The sequence below is a fragment of the Carettochelys insculpta genome, chromosome 4, assembly GCF_033958435.1.
Source record: "Carettochelys insculpta isolate YL-2023 chromosome 4, ASM3395843v1, whole genome shotgun sequence".
Classification (NCBI taxonomy): domain Eukaryota; kingdom Metazoa; phylum Chordata; order Testudines; family Carettochelyidae; genus Carettochelys; species Carettochelys insculpta.
In genome coordinates this window covers 114,654,833-114,669,587 of record NC_134140.1, presented here as the reverse complement: position 1 = coordinate 114,669,587, position 14,755 = coordinate 114,654,833, and the positions used below count along the sequence as shown (strand labels likewise).

Sequence of the window (14,755 nt, the reverse complement as noted above, 5' to 3'; positions counted from 1 at the left end):
CTAAATCAATGGGAACATTTTTAGACCAGAATAAAATAGTAGAGATAATTCTAAAATAAACTTAAAGCAAACAATTCTATAAATTTCTTATTCATTCGACACTTCTGTATTTCAAAGTGAACAAATTACCACCAGTAGGCGATACAACCAATAAGAGAATAGCATATCTGTGTGTATTACAATGGTAGTTAAAAGCTACTAATCTCACTTTTTCTGCATTCGGAGTACAGTAAACCCTCAATTTAATGGACCCTGATATATAACGGATTTTGGAAATAACGGATGCTGTCTGCCAGCCCCTCTGCCCCCTCACCAAATAAATGCCGGAGACTCACCAGAGCTGCCGCTGTGGCTGGATGGGCCACCAGGACCAGAGGAGTAGGGGGGGGTGGGGAGGCTGCAGTGGGGTGCAGGAGTTTCCCCGCCCCCAGCCCTGTGTACATGGAGCATGTCAGTGCCCACTGCCACTGCCTGCAATGGCATTGAGCAGCAGCCATGTTGTCAGAGGCTGCTGCCTGCTAGCAGGCTGGGGGTGGCCACACACATCCTTTGCGTGGGCACCTTGGAGCCAGGGGCTGGAGGAGCCACAGTGCTGAGAGCTGCAGGAGGTATAAGGAACCAGGCTGGCATTCAGCTTCTCTCCTTGTAAGTGGGAGAGGGAGATGAAGATGCAAGGGGAAGAATGGAGCAGGACAGGGGAAGGGAAGGGGACCAGAAAACAGGAATGAGTGATGGGCTGGGAAGGTCATTGCTTCATCAGACAGTATAACCAATTGGCTATAATAGCCTTCCAGCATTAACGGACACCTCTTCCCCATTAGTCCATTAAAATCAAGGGTTTACTGCATATTAAAGACAAAGTAAGTAAATTAAGAAAGAAGAGTAAATAGGAGTACCTGAACTACATTTCAAAAGCTGTGCACTTGTCTCTTTTCTCAAGTAGAACTTGCAGAGCTGAGCTATGCTTGTGATTTTGATTAGAGAAATTTTGCAAAAATCTGCTTTCCAGTTTTGCCTCATCTGATTTAAACATTTTTGAAGTTTTCGCAAACCAGAACTAAAGTCTATTGAAATAGATGAGGGTTTGTAAAGTACTCATCTCAAACCACAAATTGGTCCAAGTTAATGGAAACTGAGCCACAGCTGACAAATTTTGAGTGAATATTTACTATTCATTACATCACAATCACCATGATTTCAAGGGACAGTTGACTATTTAAGGAACTCTCTGTTCCATGGATTATCTTCAGTACTTCATATGCACACAGGATTAACAAATGCCATGTTGATCTTCAATTGTGTAACAGTCAAAAATTTGAGGATTTAATATAAAAGCACACATGCGCATGCACACACCCAAAACACACACAACCCATAACAGCACATAATTAATGAGCAAAATAACTACTCAAAAATAACTATCCTGGGGCAATGCACTGTAATCACTACAACAAATACCTACTCTCTGCCAACAGGAAAAGATTGTTTTACTCATGTGCTATGATTCCCAGGCATATTATTAGTTCAGTCGAAGTGTGCATTCAGCTGATATGGCCAAACGATAAATGTGTAGCATCATCTTTGGTCAACCAGAATACTCCACTACCTGATGAACATGAACATGCTAGGACCATGACAGGTGAAAATTGTGATCCTCCGTGCCAGGAAAAAATCCGATTACATCCCCATAATTACAGAACAACACTAGCACTGTCTTCGTGAGGTGATAATTGTCCAACCAAGTGTGATAACACCCAGCGGCCAAGGAATGTAAAAGCACAAAACCAGCTCTTCCAGTACTGGGAGATATTTCTCAGCAAAATGGTGAGATACACATGATGGCTACTAAACTTTGATTTTATACGCAAACGTAATGCTTACCCTAGGACTCTGTCTATTTGCCTCTGAGCAGCAGCTGGAGGAATGCCAGCATAAGGAGATCCTTCTAATTGGATGGAGCCACCATGACAAAAAGAAACACGCAGCTGGCCCTCAACAAAAGTACGGCCAGGTCTACACTAGGCATTAAAGTTGATTGTAGATATGGAATTCCAGCTACAGCAATCGTGTAGCTAGAATCGACTTATCTACAATCGACTTAGCTGGTCGTCCTCACAGAGGATGGCCATTACAGTTGGTCAACTGCTGACCCCAAACAGTTCAATTTCACACGTCCGTATTAGACCTGTGAAATCCAGCCCTAGAAGACCAATTCTGACCAGGTCTATCTTCCGCATAGCGAAGACATACCCTGAGAAGAGAAAGACTACAATTAAAAACAAATCAGAACAAATAGGGGGAAAAAATCACACACACAAAGACCAACTAATTACAGGAGCCAAAGATGCAAGAACAGGAAGGAAGAGTAGGTCCAAGGTAAAATGAGGGAACCAGAGAGGCAGACTCAGAGACAACATCTAAGCAATCAGGGACACTGGCTGGATATGCCATCTAAAGCATGAAAGGAAATGGTATTTCTCTGTGACTTTGAAACATGTCACCACTACTGATCAGTCTCCTCAACTGAAGGAACATGACAAAACTTGAAAACCGGAGTCCTTTGTTTCTTCACACAACTGATAGAATATAGCAAGCCTTCCTCACACCTTGTCAGACAGGGGTCACTCTCTCCTAGCATTTCAGACTATACACTGAAAACTAGATCCTCAACTGATGTAAGTCAATGCAGCTCCACTGAAGTCCCGGGAGATATGCCAGGTCACACCAGATGAGGAACTGTTCCTTCAAGTACATTTTATTCTTTGGCCTCTCTGCTGAGACTGCCAACAAGGATTCCAGTTAGTGGCACAGATGGCAAATGTATCATGCAGAACTGTCCACTAGTCAAATCTGAAGCCAGTTTGAACTGGGTTAGTTACAAATTAGTAACTAGAGACAAAGGCTCTAAATATGAATTCCCTGATCCACCTTGCCTCCCCAACTCTACTAAAAAATTTTGCTACTTCCTATGTCCCTGAATAATAGGGGTAATTGGTTGTCTACATGGCACAATACCATAAGCCTGTACCATTTCTGTACTACATATACCAGCAAATTACTTTCAAGAAGTTAGAATGTTCCAAGGTCTAAAGAGAAATAATCCTGACAATGTTTTCCTGCCATGAAGGAAAGGTGAAGAGACAACTGGGATTCCATGTAACATCAACATAAATCTATTTCAATTAGTAAATTACATGGCAAGAACTGACTTTGTGAGTTAACCAAACGTGAAGTTACCCAAAAGATTGCAGGAGTTCTGCGCTGAAACTCCTAAAAATGATCTATCTGGTAAACAGAAGGGGCACACTAAACATCTTCTCTCCTTGCGCTGCCCGCTTACTAAATGGTACTGAATAAATTAACTGCAATGTAAGATAATGCCTGTCAAATTAGTAAGTCTACGACTCACCAAAATGCACACACCACTCCAGCATGCAGGGACAGAGCTCTTTTTAAGACTTAAACACTTTTTACATCTGTATAGCAGTAGAAAGATACACCATTGAAATGAAGCCAAGCAAATCCTCTAATATAGAAAGAAAAACAAAGGGGGGGGGGAGGAAAGTGGGTGCACGTGTGTGCTTTTTTCCTGTGGCTTTAAAAACTGAAGAGCTTGTTCCAGAGGCAACTACATATGCAGTGGTTCATGGCCACGCAATGGAATTTTGCTTGAATGGCAAACCGATTTTCTTTGTGGTTTCTCTGATTCTGTTCACAGATATTTTTGGCATTTAGCGTATTTTCCTCTTAAGAGCTATGCAAACAACTTAGTATACTAATGATTTTTCTTTCCAAAACCATGCCAAGAAAATACATCTCTTTTTCTAAGAAATGAGAACAAGAAGAGGAGAGGGGAAACAGAGGGGATTCCCCAGCACTGAACTCAACAGATCCACCGCGATTTCACTTCTTACTATTATGAATTTTTAAAGAGGCAATCTTAGGTACATGCCACAAGAATTTCTATAAAACACTAACTGAATATTAACCAAAACACTCCAAATTTAGCCATGTTTTCAGAAAGGGACAGTGTCAAACATTTTACATAGTAGTAAAGTTAAATCATTAGCAAATATCCTCAAGATTACATCTGTATGTTTAATTTTACAAAGCAAGCATCTCTTGCCCAAAAGTTCTAGTGCTCTGGTCCTTATAGAGGCTTGACTCCAATTAAAGTCAATTGTCTGGTTTGTGCACAGGGCTGCAGAATCAGTCTGGCTAAGGTTACACTAGCAAGTTTTGTCAACAAAACCCCAGTTTTCTCAACAAAACTGACGGAACATCCATACACAAAATGCATTTTATTGACAGTCTGTTGACAAAATTCAGCACTTTCGCCATCAGCATTCTGCCTGTCAGCCATGAGGCATAACACTGCTGTCAACAGATTATGTCAACAAAAAAGCTTTGTGGACAATTGGGGGGGGGGGGGGCCTTCTCTCGACAGACAGGTAGTCCAGAACAATAGGTATCCTTGCCTGCTGTGCTTCTGGCTGCCAGTTCTGTCACAAGAGCAGCTGGGCAGTCCAACTGTACACAATTACCTTCAGGAGACACTAACACCACACATTACATATGTGGCAAACAAGGAAAGTCAGAACTATGCCTATGTTTGCATAACAAATAAGCAGTCCGGTAGCACCTTAAAGTCTCACTAATGTATTAGGTAATAAGCTTGTATATGTAAGTGGCACATGGAAAACCTGATTTACACAGACTCCTTTAATAAACAAAAAATATTGATTTTAAATAACTACCTACTTGGGGATGGCGAGATCAATTCTTAAGTCCCAACAGATAACCAGAGAAACTCTACCTAAAAGAATTTAAGTTACCTGACAACGCACTTTTAGATATGAGGCTTCCGTTCCAGGCCCTGATGGAACACAGGACGTCAGACCTGAAACCTGCCTCAGCCCAATGACAAGAGAACATTATCCCCAAGAATTCTGGAATTCAACATGATTCATTAATTACAAAGAAATAATCCTCACGTCAGTTTCAGTGGCCTGAAAGGCAAGGGAGGGAAGCCCTGTCCACCACCCAGAAGAGAGGATGATTAGACCAAAACTAATTGTCTGCTATCTACATCCCACCACCACCAAGCACACACTATATGTTAGATCAGATTCAAAGTGCCTCCTCAGATGTAAGGAGAACTACCAAACATCTGGAACAGGGGTCTGCAACCGAAATTGTGAGAAGAGCCATTTTTTCAAATTCAGTTATAAAAATCAATCCTTGAAGAGCTGCAATTCATGTGAATACAGGACAGTCCTTAATGAATAAGGTCAAACCGTGCTTTTTATCATCCCTATTTTAAGAACAGCACACACACAATGATTTGTAGCAGTTAGAAAGCTGTTATTCCCATCTCCAGGCTTTACCCGCCTTAGCCCCCAAATTCTTCCCCTCTCCCCAGGCTTTACCCCCCCATGCTGCAAATCCACCCCCACATCCACAGGACGAACCCCTCTGAGCCACAACCTTCACCCCACTGCTCATAGGTTTAACCCCTCTGAGCTCCAACCTCCCTCCCCGGACTCCCAAAGCTTAACCTCTCTGAGCACCAACCTCCTCCCCTGCCCCCAGGCTTAACACTTTCAAGCTCTCCCTGCCCTGGGCTTATCTCACCTCAGCGCATAGTTCTGCGATAGTCGCTGCCTCCCCCCTACCTCCCCACCACCACCACCTCCATCTCAGCTCAGTTGTACGGCTTGAGCAGGGGCACGCTCAGCTGCCCCTCCCCGCAGCTTTCATGCTGGCTTAGACTTCCACACATGTGGGACGTCTCCCTGCCCAGCCGGCTTTCCCTTCCCAGCCACGGCTGACTGCTCAGCAGCTTCAGCTGCCGCTGCTTAAAACAACAAACTATATTCAGTTCATTCAACAGCGCACAACTGAATTTAGTTTTTTGCTTAAGCGACGGTGGTAGCAGCCTCCAGAGCCACACATGGAGTCAGCAGTGGCAGCTCTCGGAGCTGCAAATGACCCCTCAAAGAGCCCGCATGCACCTCCGGAGCCGCAGGTTGCCAACCCCTGATCCGGAATAATCGGATTTACTGCAGCGGCTATGACTAACCTGGGAGGGTTGTTATGTTGAACTTTCCCCAGACGAACAGCCTAGCCTCTCCAACAACAGGCTGCAAAGACCTCTCGGGCGGCCTGGACAGGAAGCCTAGGGAAGTAACATGGCAGTCTATACTGCAAGAGGACCCACCTCTCCCCACACACCCTCTGCCCTTGGCCTGCGATCCACAGACCTCTGGGGGTCCACAAGGTGTTGCAGGGGGGTTGTGAGGAAAAAATAAAAATGATCACAGAAAACAGAATTGGCTTTGATGAGGGTCTGTGAACAGTTCTGGGGGTGACTGGGAGTCTGCACTAGTGAAAAGGTGAGGAACCACTGCTATTGGGCACTTTCTATATCTGAAGGTCAGCAATAAAATGCATGCCCCCTACTGACCCTGAAGCTGACTTGCTTCTAACACACTTTTAACCTCTCTCTATATGGAGGAAGGGATCTTCTCTACATCAGTGCCTAGAACAGGTGTGGGGAACCTTTTTTTGGATCGGGGCCACTGACCCGCAAACAAATCATTGTGTGTGTGTTTGGGGCTGGGGCGGGGGGTGAGCAGAGAAGCAAGAAGCAAAAAAACTAAGAAAAAAAAAAAGAGGAAAAAAACCAACAACAACCCACTCCACTGATGTGGTCCCCAGCTGTTTTAGGGCCAGGGCTATGGGCGTCGGGACAGAAGGGTTCAGGACAGGCTGGGAATTGGAGGATCTGGGTGGGGAGGGAAGAACTGAGGATGGGTGATCTGGGATGGAGCGGGTGCAGGAGCGGGTGGCGGGGTAGGTCTAGGTGAGCGGAAAGGTGCAGGAGGGTTTGGAGGGAGGGGTCAGGGTGGTGAGATGGTGGTCTGGATGGGAGGGGGCACAGGAGCTGTCTGGAAGTGTGGGGTCCGGGTGACAGGGGGCACTTACCTTTGCAGCACCCCCAGACACCCCCTCCCCCTTGCTCCCAGGCACAGTCCTCCACTGCTCTGAATGGCCAGAGTTCCAGCCAATCACAGTAGTCATAGAAAGCTTCCCAGCAAACCGCTGAGACGGCTGCTGGTTGCCTTCCATCTCGCAGCTGGGGCAATAGCGGTAAGCATCAGCGGAATCAACAGCCACTTTCTGGCCCTCCGACCCCCATCCTCCAGCAGAAGCTACAGTCTGGATCCAGACCGCAGCTGGGGCTCCAAACCCTCCACCCCACTGCAGGCCAGATGCCTTGGAAGGAGCTATTTCCTCTACTTCCACAAGCAGGGAATTCCCCCATGGCATATGATCTGTGTCACAAGGCCACTACTGCTGCTGATTAATGTCACAGAAAACCATGAAAATACTGAGGCCCTGAGCTTCAAGATATCCAGTCTTTGGCTCTTCCCTCCAATACTCCCTTTTGCTTTTTATTGTGTACTGTGCTATTTGCAATCCAAATCAAGCCCTATGCGTGCACGCAGTCCTGGGCCCAGAAAGCTCCATTTCCAAGGGATTAACTACACAACTGAGATTTGTTTCATCATTTCTTTTTCTACTTCTCTTCACATCTATTTTTTTTTCTTTCACTTAGAAATACAAAATGCAGCAGCACTGAGGTGAAGCAGGAGAACAAGAAACTGAAGCTGCCTGGGAACACAAAATGAAATTGGCCAGCCTCGCTGCAGAGCCCAAACTGTGTGAAGTACAAACAGTGAACATTGATAGTAAGAAATGTATTAGATCAGTGGTGTCCAAAAGAAATTAACAATTGCCACAACTCCCTCCCTGCTCACCAGCCAGGCGCCGCCATTGCCACCCCGCTATTTCCCACTCCCCACCCCCACGGCACAAATTGCCAGTGACTCACCAGAGTAGCTGCTGGAGCCATGCCACCGTGCGAGCCTCACCACAGCTGCAGCCACCCCATACAGCAGCTGGAGCTGCCACCAGGTGAGCCAAGCTGTGACTGGAGCTGCCATCATGTGGGCTGAACGAGGCGCCACAGCTGGAGCTGCGCTACGAAACACAGTCACTGGAGCCGTAGGAGGAGCCGCCTCATGTTTGTCCCACCAAGTGGTGGGGCACGTGTGCAGAGCGCGCTCCATGAGTGTGGTTCTAAGGAGCCACATTTCACCACACGACAGTGTCCAGTTCACCACCTGTGGTGAACAGAAAGCGCATTGCAAACCTCAGCATTAGACTCAAAATTATTTCACTGTTTAAACTAAGCTCAGTTGTTAGTAACTCAAAGTAAGGGGTTTCTTTTTAAATGAGCTACCGTTATTTTAACAATGAGCCTTCAAGTTCTGAAGGATGTTACACCCTTTCCAGAGATGGCCCAACCAATATAAGCACACAGGAAGTAGTTAGTAAAAGCTAAACTGATCTTTTTGGAGTAAAGTCTAAACTATTCTGAAATCCTGTGCCCATCATCTTCTGGGATGTACTGTTTACTAGATAACAGCAAGGTAGAAACTGGAACAGTAGCTCAAGAATCAGATGTTTCTTCAGTACGAACAGAATATAATTATTTAACATCAGATTGAATCAAAATCCTGCATCCAAATCCTCTTGTCTAGAAGGCAGAACAAAGACACCACCTACAAGTGTTTCTAAACATGGAGTTTCAAATTCCAGACCCAAATTTGAACTCTCCCAAAGTTCAGGACATTTGGCTTTGTCCCACTACGGAGATTGGTTCAAGCTGTGAACTCTGATCTGAACCCAGATCTCAGATTTTTGTTTGGGTCCCAGCTCTAATAAAGACAGATTATGTTTAAACCTTCCAAATCAAACCAGAGTATGAAATACCAACTGCTTAAAGTATAATCTCCTCTGTGATACCTCTATTACGAGCCAAAAAAGGACACCTTAGTTACAACTAACTCGGCTGTTTTTCTAACATAATACAACTTTCTTGTACAAACTGTATGACGTCCTCATGGTCCAACTCAATTTCTTTGAAACTTAAAGAGTTAAAGCTGCACAATGAGCACATAAATGAAGCTGACAAATACATCCCCTTTGTAAGACAAGGAAGGGGAAAAGACCCTATTCTTGCAAAGTGAATGAAACAGTAGGAAAAAAAAACAAATTAGAAGTTTGAAGGATTAAACTTTTAATAAGAACAACCATATTGTTGCATTTGGAAACAACAAAAAAAATCTTTGAAAAGCTTTGGTGAGTGCTATCTTGTGTGGGCAGTTCATTGCTGTCTTCTACATAAGTGCGAAAAGAAATAGCGTGACAATACTTCAATAGGTAAGTTGTACATGTGTATTTTGGCCCAGACCTGGAGCCATAAATTACCATGGGAGAACAGACTTTAATGGGATTTACACCACCTGAGATCCTGGCCTTCTGACTGGAGTTGAGGCTTATAAGGGTAAAATATTGTCTTGTTAGTTGTAAAAAGTGAATATCATAAGGATATTTGACTTGAGCCAAAGGAAACTCATCCTGTAATAAACATTATGAGTTGGACATTAGGAAAAACTGACAGGGCAAGTAAACACTGGAAGCAATTGCCCAGCAAAGTTGTGGAATCGACCATTAGAAGTCTCTAAGAACAAGCTAGGCAAACACCCGTCAAGAATGGTCAGGACTAATAACTATATTATTTAGTCCTCCTCCAGTTCTACACTTCCATAATTCTCTGAGTAGAGGAGACAGGAGGAGGACTGAAACTACATTCTTAGTTCTGCTGCCAACAAGCTTGTTGGTAGGGGAACTGCAGCCTATTATTTGATGACACTTATAGAAGGTAAGAAGATGTGTATGTTGCTCTTCCCCGCTCCATCCCCAAAGATAGAAATCACCATCCCTTTCCCTTTCAAAGGCAGCTAAAGCAAGGGCAGCGGCTGACAGGTAGAAAGGATCAGAGGCCAAACTACCATAAGGACAGACATAGTATCATGAAGAATGACACAAAGATGCTAAAATAAAATGAAAACCTGTGGCAGAAAAGGGTATCACCATGAAACCAGTGAGTTTCTCCAGGGATCACTTTGGAGTTTTCAGTTTACAACTACAAAACCAACATTTCCGGAAAACCTCAAAGGGAGTGAACATATACACAAAATAGTCCGGTTTTGAGTCAATGTCCACATGCCAGCCAAAAACAGTATATTTCCCACAACTCTTCTACAAATATCCCACACCTTGTTTGCCCTAATCTGTCTTCCTTTACACCCAAACTAGTTGGCAGAATTCTCTTCCCTCTGATTTGCAAAGAAACAATATTCTGCTTTCAGTCAAGACAGAACTAACTTCATTTTAGTCACAAGAACTGCTCTGGATCTATAAAAATCCTAAAAAAAGCATAATTTTACCCCCACCTACAAATTACTTTAGATATTTTAGAGAAAATTACCCAATTCTTTCTTGCCTTGCATCTGGTATAGCCATTTAGACCTATGCAAAATGACTAATAATACCATCATGTGCCAACAATGCCCAGATGCTTTGTATATTGGACAGACTTCTAACTCCCTTAGACAAAGGGTCAACGGGCACAAAACAGACATCAAAACACTCCAGATTCACAAACCAGTTAGTCAACATTTTAATGGAATGGGGCATTCTGTCAATGACCTCAAGGTATGTGTGTTACTGAAAGGAAATTATAGCTCCTTTGTAGAAAGGGACGCGGACGAACTGACATTTATATTCAAATTCGGAACATTAACACACGGTTTAAATCGTGATGTGAACTTTGAGTCACTATAGGGGCTCGTCTGCATACTTAACTCAAATTCTTGATCTTCCCCTCACCCTCCACTCTCTGATTTGCTCACCTTGATTATCTTTTTCTGATTTGTTCTCCTCGCTTACTGTTTTTGGTTCTCTGTGTCTTAAATATTGAGTCTGGTCTGGTCTGGATATGGTCTGAAGAAGTGGGTCTGTCCCACGAAAGCTCACCTAATAAACTATTTTGCTAGTCTTTAAAGTGCTGCTTGACTGCTTTTTGTTTTGATAGTGTATAGACTAGCACGGCTTCCTCTCTGTTACTATAAAGAGAAGGTTAGGAAGAACAAAAATGCTTAAATCCTTTAAAATATAATATGTGTGCAACACTTCCCAAAAGATTAATTTTGCAACCAGTCTTCCACACAGTGTCAATTTAGAGCAAAACTATTCAAAATTCTTTCTACTAAGTCATTCAGGTGAAAATAGACAGCATGTAATAATATTTTATCATTTCATTGTCTTCAACTATTTATTTGCACTGAACAAAATTAACACAAAAATAAATACCACTATATATTTCATTCTGTGATCTCTCTATTCTCTCAGTATTAATTCACATGTTTAGAAACATCATAAGCAATAATCCTCTTCCTAGAACTTCAGTGTTTTCAGAGACAGGTCGAACAATAAATGTTTCAAACTACATACATTCTTCTCCTACCCACTATCAATCTTGTTGGCTTTCAGGAGAAATGAAACACTCAGGTCTGTTTACTTCTTTATTGTGTGGGATAGAGCAGTTTACAGAACAGCATACAGTTTAAAAAGTAACATGGAAAATACTGGTGCAAAACTAAAATACTTACACACGTAAGCATCAACAAGGATTGTTCCCTTATTACTTCACGCATTTTTTTCCCCCACTGCAGTTGACACTTATAAAACCAAGATTTCTAAACAGGCTACAAGCCAAAAGCATCACAGCAAATGTGTTAAGTAACATACCATCATCACAAACCACTGAGTGTGTCTCTATGTCCTGTGTGATGAAGATTTATAAGAATAAAACATGCTTGATAAATCATTCCTGTATGCAGCTGCTTCATTTTACATCCTTATGGTAACAATAAAATGCACACTTTCCCATACAACAGAAACAAAGCAGAGCTGTACCGTTTTCAACCTGATTAGAACTTCCTCGAAAGTTTTCAGATCCATCTCTACTATGCATGCATGAACTTTGCTATGAGCAGTGATGAAAACTTCTCATTATAATCTTTAAGGAAGACCGTTAGGGCTAGTAGGTCGAAAATTGTCACTATTCAGCAAAACTTATGTCACTCGGGATGTGAATATTCCACCCATCTGACTGATACAAGTTACACTGAGAAAAGCAAGAGGGTGCATAGCACTACCTCAGCCAGAGAAACTCTTCTGCTGACATAGCTTATCTTGCCCCCGGGAATGGGTTTTTCATGTCAACAGAAAAGCTCTCTCTCTCTCTCTCTCTCTCTCTCTCTCTCTCTCTCTCGTCAGCTGCAGCCACACAGAGGTATTGGTACAGCTGCACCTCTGCAGCACTGTACCCACAGACACAGCCACTATTCATAGCACTTTAGGTTGTCTTGCTGCACACTGAATTTCTCTCTTTCTGCAGCCATCTACAACATACTCTAAGCCCTCTATGAGCACGATTTCACTCTAGCTCCTGAGCATAGGAATGAAATAGGCATAGAATGAGTAAAAGCAATGTACATAGTTGTAGTCTCAGACACTCGGTCCTCTGGGTTCTAGTACAGTGACTTTGCAGACTGCAGAATTTTTTGGAGGGGTTTGTTCACTCTTTCCAAAAATAAAATAAAAAAATAAAAAATATTTTTTTCCCCAAAGATCATACTACATGAAGGAGAATATGCAAGTTTTTGAAAAACCATCATTAAAACATGGGCCTTTCAAGCTTGGTAATGTCCCTTTAATTTGTTACAAGTCACCAAACTGACTCTAAAAAGTGCTACTGCTCTAAAACAATCCTTCGCCAATCCACATCGCTACAGTTTGTACTATGGTGCACTCACATCCACAAAGCACTAGAGAAATATTTAAAAGGTGGGACACTGATTTAATTATTCCTATTATATTTTTCAAAAACTTTTTTTAGGTCAATCCAGAACTGGCAAGATCTGAAGCACGGGCATTCATTTCAGGTTTCTTTAAGTCATCCTCCAAGAGGAAGAATATTTTGACTAAATCTAAATCAAAATAAAATTCATAATTTAAAAAAAATCTCAGCTCATTAGTCACAGACCTTCACAGGATTCAATTTTTAGTTTGCAATTTTGACAAATTAAAAAAATCAAGTATTTTTATTTTAAGCATTTTCTAATTTAAATTTTCAGTGGTGGGAAATGTTGGCGACAGCCAGCAAAGTGAAGAGCACAGCTTGAAAGATGGCTCAGAAGGCAGCACACCTACCTACCCAATCACTCTAGCTGCTTTGAGCTAAAACACCACAGACTAGGAATAAAGGGGGTTAGAGCCAAGAATCTGCCTCCCCCTTTTCCCACAACTTTTCCATTCTCAGTACAAGCCAGCCCAGTATTTCATTTAAAGCCGATTAACCACAGAGGGTCACCACGGGAAAGCAAACAGCTGAGAGCATATATTATATGCTCATATAAATTTACAGTTGTACTTTATAATACTTCTGGCCTCAAGCCCATTAATTGCTTGCCCTTGAGCCACTGCCAGCAGGAAAGCTCCAAGCAATATAATTAGTGAAGGAAGATAGCATGGGTGATTAATTGCTACCTGGTTTAATTCACATCAGAGGCAGCCAGCTATAGATGTAAAATAGGCTTTTGGGTGTTAAATCTATTATCTATTTTAATATTATATACACATTTTTAAAGATTAAAATATATTTTATAAATAATTATGCCCCTGATAACTTCTAGTGCATTCCCCTCCCCAAATGCAGCAGATAAAACTCACCCTACCCAACTTAGTAACAGAGAGGTAGCCAAGGTAGTGTGTATTCTAACAAAACAAACCAGCAGTCTTGTAGCACTTTAAAGATTAACAAAATAATTTATTAGGTGATGAGCTTTCATGGGACACACCCACTTCTTCAGATTTGGAGATACCCAACTTTTCACACATCTTTTATTCAGAAGAATCAAAAGGCATGACTGACATCGTATAGTAACCCAAAGAAGAAAAACTGAGCTGAAAAGTTCCCAGAAAGCTATGCAATTCCTGTCATGGGACTATATTTTTGTTTGATACACCAAGATGGAAAATGATTTAGACCTGAACAAGGTCGGGTTTAATGTAAAACTCTGTGGCTGTTAGGGTTTTTTTGGGGTTTTGTTTGTTTGCTTGCTAATCTTGCAGTACGTTGTAGACAGAGTGGGCAGCAGAATATAATTTTGAATGCAAAATCTGTTGTCACTACTCTTGCTGACTTTTGAAGCTATTTAATTCAGATTGGTTTTGCAGAACATCTGTTTTCTGGCACAGACATTACATTTATTTATTTTATTGCTCATTGGTGGTACATTCAATGCTGTTTTGTAAGCAATACCAAGCATGGATGAGTGAGGCCCTAGAGGTTCAATTCCTTCTCTTCTTGGCTATAACACAAACTAATGCACTGGAAACCAGAACAAGGAGGGCGCATTTCTGAATGGGCCCAATTATTTTCCACTCAGACATCTGATCATCATTTTAAAACCTGGATAAAATGAGCCTTACGCTTTCCAAGATCACCGCATTGGAATTACTTTCCAAATTAATGTCCTAGTACTAACACATGTACTCTATTTGAAGCCAAGATATTATAAATCTTCTTTGAGAAAACATACAGCATTCATGCACATACATCTCTTCACAACAGTCAAGTGTGAAAATTACAAAGCACGCTTTGGTGCAGTCTACCAAACTCCTCAACACCAATGCAGGCTGAACCTCTCTAATTAGGAACACTCTCGTCCGGCACACTCCATTGCTGGCATGATTTTAGTTAGTAGGATGACCA

The 14,755-nt window shown here is 42.3% G+C and overlaps 1 protein-coding gene across 4 annotated transcripts in view; it reads right to left on the bottom strand.

Moving 5' to 3' along the window:
• TSPAN5 (tetraspanin 5) overlaps positions 1–14,755 on the bottom strand; it is a 141,462-nt gene that overhangs the window by 39,288 nt on the left and 87,419 nt on the right. The gene's annotated exons all lie outside the window — the stretch shown is intronic.